Consider the following 9,043-nt stretch of genomic DNA (forward strand, 5'->3'; position numbering starts at 1 on the left):
TGATTTTCAGGAGTTACACAATCTGCCCTTTACCAATGAGTATTATTTTCTTATTATATGGTCAACATTTTGAATACTCAAAGGTATTTGGCCTTCCACTGAATTTGTTCCCCTTTCAGTGTTGTCTGATTTGATCTTGCTGCCCAATTGACTACGACTACAGAGGAATAGGAATTCTTGGAATGGGTGAGATTTTCCACTTTTCGATCCATGCCAGAGCAGATGATTGATGTTCTTAGAGTCCTCCAACTTATGCCATACAATGGTTTCAAGGGTATTGCAAGTTCTGAGATTTAAGAAGTTACCTCTTTATATCTTTCCTTCTCAATATTATCTTCTCTCTCTCATTCTCTTCTTTGTGACTCCTACAAATCTTGCAATGCTGTATTGATCTTGTTTCGGATAGTTTCTTTTATCAGACTAGAAATGATTTTTTCTCTGTCTTCTCCAGTAAGTCCCAATACTGATGTTCTGGCTTCTACACCTCATATGCTTCTGGTTTGGAATTCTATTATTTTCTTAGCTCAGACATTTAAAATTCCCTATCTCTTGCCTGATGAAATCTTTTGGCTTCCATTTCCATTCAAAATTCAGACCTCCAGAAGAAAGAATTAACCCTGATAAGAACAATTCAGAGTCGCAATTCTCATCTACCTCCAAATAAATCCTTGAAACATAAGTTGAAGTCTATATATTCAGTGTTTTGAGGACTTTATGATGTCTGAGCTTTTGGGTTCTAAAGCCATAACCTCCAATGTTCTATTTGGTTTGATAATTTTAAAAATTCAATGCCATTATTATTACACTGCAAGGAGTATTAAAATATCCCGATTTTGAAAAATGTCTTCTTTGTTATAAGTTTTCATTTTCCCTTTTGGAGGGAAATAAAACCTACATTCATTACAATGAATAGTAAAACCAATAGCAGTCTTTACCAATTATGGCAGACATGGAATTTCATTTATTTTGATGTGCTGGTTTTACTGGTTGTAAGATTTTGTTCTATTTGTGGGGAGGTAACCACAAAATAGAAAATACTTTTACAATATGCCTTATATTGTGTTGAAATAATATTAGATTATTTCCAATATGATATCAATGTGATTAGAATAAAAAACTGACCTATAAAAAATCTAAAATCATTTTTCTTAACTTACCTCAAAATGGCCAATATTTTAGCCAAGAATATGTATGATTATAAAACCTGGAATTATTGATATTTTTAACTCTAAACTCCCTTCCAGACCATATGATTTACATTCTCAGGACCCTATGTTTGAAAGATGGAAGTATTGAGAACATGCCATATGTTACCTTTTTTTTTGGTTCTATGATCTAGCTTTTTCTAAGAACTCCTTTCCCCTTTTCTTCTCCATGGCCTTTCTCAGATCTCTCATTTCAAAATGAACCCCACTGTTTTGATAAATTTAATTCTCAGTCTCTGAACATCTTGCCCTTTTAAAAAATAATCAGGTTTAAGTGAATTGCTCAGGTGACACAGGAAATAAGTGTCTGAAGCCACATTTAAACTCAGGTCCTGCTGATTCCAGGAATGGTGCTCTATCCACTTACTTAACTAGTTGCCCCATATCTCATCTTTTCTCTGTTTTAGTTCTTCTCAATAATTACATTCCATATTTTACAGTCTAACCACATCCCAGATTCTGGATTAGAAATGTCCATCAATGTCAGTTGTTTTAGGTTCTAAGTGATCTCCCTTGATCACATACTCCAGCTTCAGTTTCCTGTCTTTTTAGGGACATTTGAAGGTAGGATTTAACTTCTAGCTTAGACATTCTGTTTCCATGTTACCAACAACTTCCAACAGTCTCACATGAAGGGTACCTGGAAGCCTCAAGCTTTAGTGTACTACAGACCATCCAAGGCATGAGATTTTTAGTTTTAAAACCATATCATGCAAAATTAGGTCAAAGTATGAATTTTCTATTTATTTTATTAGGTTTACAATGTGCAAAGGTCTAACTAATATGAGAATTTTAAATGGGAAGTTGTCTCCTTTATAAACTCCATCCATTTCATGGAATCTTTTCCTTCTAAAAATTCCTGATAGTCATTATGATTAATAGGGGGAAAATGTGTACTGAAGAAAGAATTACATAAAACTGCATTTGTTTAGGGGTAAAAACATTTACTTTCCTTACTTCATAAGGGAAGGTAGTGGTTGCCCAGCAGTTTGAAAGTCTTCTCTGAAGAATTTTTTTCCCTTTTGTTTGGTTTTAATTTCTATACTTCTTTCATCAGTGATGCCCAGCATATTTTTAATATTGGAAGAAATAAATTATCTCGTATGACATATATTATTTTTTTATTGAGTGCTAAATGACCAATACTTAGGCTTACAGAGTATAAATATATAAAGAAATCCTTGTGAGTAATGAGGTATTCCACTTAGAAGCTCCTTCTCTGAGAAGATTTCTCTTCTGAATGCCTCCACCTTTAGCATATACTGTTTACCAGGACTCTGTAAAATCTGCTTTTAGCTCCCCCTAAGCCCTCTTGTTACTCTGAGGTCTCTTCTCCTATGGGCACTGAGAGATCTCTCATTTTTGTTGCCATGGAAGCATGTATGTCAGACCTGACACTAGAAATTCTCCTTTTGCTGAAAATGTCCATTCTCAGGTGCCATACATTTTTCTTTCTCTTCTCTTGGCCCTCACAATACTGGCTTAACAGATTCTATAGTTTCAACCAACTGATGAGCTTTTATTCAAATTTTTTTAAAGCACATATCTTTTATGTCCCATGAACCACTCTGCTTCCCTTACTTTCTCTAAGGTTTTCACTGGAAATCTGGACCTTCAGGTGCAGTCCTTATCTCCTGACTAGCAAATTCTGGGTTCTAAACTCCAGGATCCCAGAAAGAAAGATCCTTACAAGGTCCCAGGAAGTCCTCAATGTCAGTGTTCCAAAGGGCTGAGACTTTGTATTGTGGGGTGAGAGACATCTAGAATCCATAAGGATTTTTCTTTTCCATTTTGTATTGGAGAATTCTTACAACACACATGAATCTTACCAATACAAATATTTAAAACTAACTAATTTCTCTTATAAGTGCCCAGCATGTTGTACAATATTTAATTGCAAGGAGACATATTCTTTCCCAGAAGGAATATATTTAAAGTAAGCCTTTAATATTAGGACATTTAGCATTTGAAGGCCAATTCCAGACCAGATTAGTTTAGATTTTCAAAGTCTTACAGCTATTACATATGGAAAATTGGAGGGCACTCTAATCTTGACCTTTGGTGTTCTCTCCTGGATATCAGTATTCCTTCTTTTAGAGGCTCTCCTCCATCTCTCCTCTTTTCCATGGCTCCCCCCAGACCCAAAAGTATCCCTTCTCCCACCCCATTTCTTCAGCAAATTTTCCTCTTTAGCCTCTGAACAGATATTTTTCAGGTCTAAGTCTGGTTCCGTTTTGAGTTTCTTTGTTTTTCTTAAAGATTCCCGACGACCAAAAAGCAAATTACCCTTCTGACTCATCCAAGCTCAGTATTCCAGGACTCTCTACTTCAGGATTAAAGTCATGATCAATTCAGGATTATAGACTATTTTCCACACAGCAGTGTTCTCCTTCATAAATCCATGTTATAAATACCATGAATAAAATACATGGACCATTAAGTCTAAGTTACTGAACAGTCAGTGTCATTATAATTTTTCAATGAAATAATGGCAGAGAATTGCACCGGATTTTTCTTACCTCCCTCTCTCCCTTCCTCTTTTCCCCTCCTCCCTCTCTCTTTCCCCTCTCTGATGTCCCTCCTTTTCAATGTTCTCTTATTCTCTTCTCCATGGCTCCTCCAAGTTTTGTCATACTATGTGGTCAAATTTCACTACTTCTGATTATTTCTTTTATCAGCCCTGGAACAATCTCTTCTCTCTTTGTTCTACTAATATTATGACTTCTATACCTCATGCTTAAGGATTCTGATTTCAATATTTCCTTGAATCTCAGCTATTCTAAGTTCTATATTTCTTCTCCAGTGATATCCTTTGAATTCCCTTTCTACTCAAAATCTACACCTCTAGAAGGAAGAATTGACCCTGAACAAGAATATTCAGTGTTCTAATGACCTTCCAAGTACTTACCTTTTGGATTCTAAAACTATAACCTCCAAAGTTCTCTAAAGTTTGGTTTTTAAACAAAATTATCATGTCCTTATTATTATTACACTGCACAAGAGCATCAGTAATATCCTGATTTTGAAAGATGTCTTGTCCATTATCACTTCTCATGATGTCCCACACTTATTTATTTTTTTTTGGAAATAAGCCCTATATTCACTGTAATGAATCGGAATATCAATAGCAATCTTTATCAAAGATGAAAGGCACAGAACTACATAAGTTTTGATGTGGTAGATTTAATGGTTGTGAGTGTTTGTTTTATTTGGGGGGAGGTAGCCAAAAACTAGACAATACTTTAATAATATGCCTTTGCATTACATTGAAATGTTAGATTATTTTAGAGCATAATATAAATGTAATTAGAATAAGAGACTGACCTCCTAAATCTAAAATGGTCATGTTTCATAAATTCTTTCAAACTGGCCAATATTTTAGTCCAGATTAAATATGAGCACAAATCCTACAATTATTGTTATGTTCCATTCTAAGTCTTCTTTCAGACCACATGATTTATTTTCTCAGGACCCTCCCATGTTCTGAAGTTGAAAGATATGAGAACAAGGCATGCTTTACCTTTTATATTCTAGGAGCCCTTCTCACTCTTATTTAGCTTCTTCCAAGGGCTCCTACTTTTCTCCTCTTCCCCACGGCCCTTCTCAGGCCTCTCATTACATGTATGAAAATTCTACTGTTTTGATAAATTTCATTCTCAGTCTCTGAACATCAACCAGTTTTTTTTAAACTACCAAGTTTAAGTAACTTGCCCAAGGTGACACAGGAAATAACTGTGTGGAGCCACATTTGAACTCAAGTCCCTGCTGACTCTAGGAATGATGCTCTATCCACTGCTCCAACTAGTTGCCCCATATCTCCCCTTTTCTCTGTTTTAGTATCTCTCAATAATGACATTCCAAATTTTACAGCCTAAAAACTTTCATATTCCAAATTAGAAATGTCCATCAGTGTCAGATGTTTTAGGTTCTAAGTGCCTTCTCTGATAGTCCCTGATAATCATTCTTATTAAAAAGAAATTTGAACTGAATAAAGAAATCTTCTACCTTAAAGATTTTTCATTTGCTTTAAACCAAGAGAAATTAAATTACATTGCAGGATGATAACTTTAATGAACAAAAATTTCCTTTGTACAGAAACCAATTACATTTTATCAAGTGCTTAAAAAATTTAAACACATACAGAATCTTTTAACATTGTCTTCCTCAGCTTAATTCAATCTGTTAAGGGAATTTTAGCAATCTACATGCAAAACAACAAATACCCATAGTCACAGACACAATAATTTTTTGAAGTAGAACAAACACACGTGGAAAGGATGTAATTACAAATAGGATCATATAATTCTAGACTTTAGAATGAAAAAGGACTTTGTAGATCACCTTTTTCAAACTCTTTATTTCACAGATGAGGAAGGAAAGACCCAAAAGGATTAAATTTTCCAGGATCAGAGTGACTCAATGCAGAGGTAAGGATAAGAACTCCAGTTTTAACTCCTAGTCTGGGGCTCCTTCTACTCACATGGGAAAGACTTCCTTAAAAAGTACCCAGTCAAGAATACTACATAAACAAAATCTAAGAATGAGGACACAGGATAGAAAATGGAAAAAGTTCTACACATTAAAAGAAAGGCCTGAAAATTTCACTGTGAAAAATTAACCTAAATCCTGCCAACTTTATTGTGTAATAGTGCCCTCTGCATAATCCCTTCCCTTGAAAAAGAAAGAGAATGAGATAAGAGAAGCATCTATATTGCATTTTTCGTATTGCTGACCCTACAAGTAAGTTACTTTTGGCAGATGTTTCTCCTCTAAGCAATGATCACCATGGGGTGTCAAGAGAGTAATGACAGAATATAGAGTGCACTGGAGAAAAAAAACATTTTCTTCACCATTCTGGTTTCCAGGAACAAGTACACTGCAGTGAAAGCAGAGACTACAGGTATATCATGGGGGAATTGGTTGATGAGTACTCTATAGATTATAGAGATTCACTCTTATTTATATATTAGACAAAAATTACATGTCTCCCGATTATCATACAATTAAATAAAACACAATTCCCATCATCATCATGCCCTTACATAAAATTTAAATAATGTGACAAGTTTCTATCTATATTCAACAACAACATACTCCAGAAATTGTAACTAGGAAATAGCTGTAGAATTTCATGCAAGACAGGAGTTTGTGTGTGGGAAGAGAATTGGGACAAGGAATGGAGGGCTGGGCACACATCTCCACAGTGTAGCATCACTCCACCTCCAACTCTCCATCAGTCAGGCTCCTGCAGACCTCCAATTCTCTGTCCATATCCCTCTGCAAGAGAGGGAGTGTCCAAGGGGAGAAGGAAGCAGCAGCTACCCACACAAGATGTTCCCCTTCTATTCCAGGATGATATAGTAGTTATCGTTGTTTTCAGCTTTCGTTGTGTTCAGAAGAAAACAAGTTTCTTCCTCAAAGTTGAGGATCATCTGATCACTGATGAGAACATGGATTCCTTTTGGCCCCACTCTGTAGATCTGAGTGATCTGACAAGGAGAAAGACTGAGAAGCTGAGCGATTTTCTCTGTCAGCTCAACAGTTGTCAGTTCTTCCAGATAGATGGCACGGTACACAAACAAAGTATCATTTGACTCTCCTTTCTCATTTTTCTGCTGCTGTTGCTCACTCAACTGCAAGGATTTGTGACAAAGGTAAATTGTCAGCCTGGGCCTCACCATGCGCCCTTTTAAGGTATTGAAGAGGCGGATTCCATCAGCAGGGCCACAAATTTGGATAAAATCATGTCTGGTTAACTTCCACAAATCTGCCCCTGAGAAATTTCTGAAAAGCCGAGAGAAGGCAGAGAATCGGTTGCGCTGTAGCCACTGTTGAGTTTCCTGGGAGTTAGTTGTTGGCAGAAGTTTATCCGCAACAGGAAGAGATGGTTCTGGCTGGTGGCTTGGTGAACCGTTCCCCTCTCCGGTGGAAAAACTGGAACTGTTAAAGCCAGCTAATGGGGAATTGGTGACATATGGGATCTCGGCCCATGGAGAACACTCTGTGAATAGAGTTGTCTCATAGGAAGGTTGGTAATCTTCCTTTTCATGAGGGCTTTTCTTCTCCATTTTCTCCCTGTCTATTTTTTGCTTCTTGTCTGCTCCTTTGGGCTTGAAAACTTTGATCTGACAGCTGGCTGAATGCAAGTGTTCAGTGAACTCTCCATTCTCATTCTCCTTGAAAGTGTCAATCTGAAGTCGGAATGCCACATCCTTTTCTCCCCCAGGTTGTCTCACAGTGAATTCTGTACTGTTGCAGTGCACCTGAATAAACACGGATGTGCTCTTGGCAGCGGGGTCCCACAGGAACTCCACGGTATTCAGTTGGGTTGGATTTGCCCGAGGGTCAGTTATACCTACAGACATTGCCAGGTCTATATCAAGGATTCTGTCCCCTGGCCTGTTCCATCTCCAGTCCTCAAGCTGCTGCTGCTGCTCAGTGTGCTGCAGCCCCCTGTCATGAAACAGCAACCGAAACATACTCTTCACGAGCCTGCCACTTATTTCTGTGAGTTCTCCCGCTTTCCTATTGTCCAGCATTCGGATCTCATAAGATTGCCCTTGATTGAGATAGGTGAGTATTTCATCGTGGAGCTTGACTGCAGGAGAGGTAGCAGCACAAAGCACGTACTGGAAGGGCAGGATTTTATTGGCATCATCAGGTGGCAGCCCTGACTCTTCTTGTTTAAGCATGGACAATGCAAGGACATCACTCATGCTGAAGGGCCCCGGTCCCAGCTCCTGGCCGATCCCGGACAGAGCGGCCTCAAAATCCCGCACCAGCCCGGACTCGATCTCCTTGTCTGCCTGCGACGGCCTTGGCGCCCCGGCCATCCCGCCTCCTTCCAAAGGGCCCCCTGCAGATACCTGCTTTTCTTGCTCTAGGCAAAGCTCCGACCAGGGACCAGGACTGCGGGATGCAGGTCTGCCGCACGGGGGGAGGGGGAGGATGCAGGTCCGCTGAACCGGGAACGATGGGACGGGGCCGCGACTACAGGGCGGTCCACACACAAACCCCACACTCGGCCTTATGCTCTGGGCTGCCCGGCTCCCACTCTGAGCCCTGCTGTGCGGCTTCTGGCTCCAGAGAAGAGGGGAAGCTCCTGGGGGATCCTCTAGCGCAGACGCATTGATGCCGGAAGTCCCCGCCCCTCCCGCCCACCCCAGGCTGCTGCCAGTCCCCGGCCCTGCCCCCAAACTAGCTCGAGTTGCTGATTTCCCGGCTCCTCACTCACCTCACCCCACCCCTCCCCACAAGTGACCTCCCTCCTTCTATTCTCCCTGGCTCCTGCAGACCTGACAATATCCCTTCTCCAGTGACGTCTCTTCAGAGAATCATCCTCTTTAGCCTCTCAATAGTTCCCATTCTCTCAGAATTGTCCTAGTTTGGTTGGATTTTTTTTTTAAAGATCCCTGATGCCCTATAGGCATTTTGTGTCAATCAAGAAATGATTTACTAAAATTAAAAAAAAAAATTTAAAAAAAAGGCCCTTCTCACTCATCCAGCTCTGGATTCTAGACTGCATATTTCCACCAAGTCTCGATATTCCAGGTCCCAAGTCAAATCTCTATTTGGGAATTCTGGTTTCACAATCCAGTCCTTATTATTCCATTTTGAGGTGGCACTTATTGCCAGGCTGGTGAATTTAGTTTCCTAAGAAATTTCTAAAACATATATGAGATCCCCATGTCTAAAGGAACACTCTCCTATGATCTGGTTGTTTCTTTTTGGTTTTCCTCAAGTTTATTTTCTTATTTTAACAACCTATGTGACCACAAGAGTCTTAACCTATTTGGGTCATATTTAGAAACAAACATTATCTACCCTTATCAGTCCTT

General features: G+C 39.1%; 1 pseudogene; it reads right to left on the bottom strand.

Annotated features, from left to right (window-relative positions):
- Positions 1 to 5,240: 5,240 nt before the first annotated feature.
- On the bottom strand, positions 5,241 to 8,336 carry LOC100927044 (annotated as a pseudogene).
- Positions 8,337 to 9,043: the final 707 nt, after the last annotated feature.

The sequence above is a fragment of the Sarcophilus harrisii genome, chromosome X (genome assembly GCF_902635505.1).
Source record: "Sarcophilus harrisii chromosome X, mSarHar1.11, whole genome shotgun sequence".
NCBI lineage: Eukaryota > Metazoa > Chordata > Mammalia > Dasyuromorphia > Dasyuridae > Sarcophilus > Sarcophilus harrisii.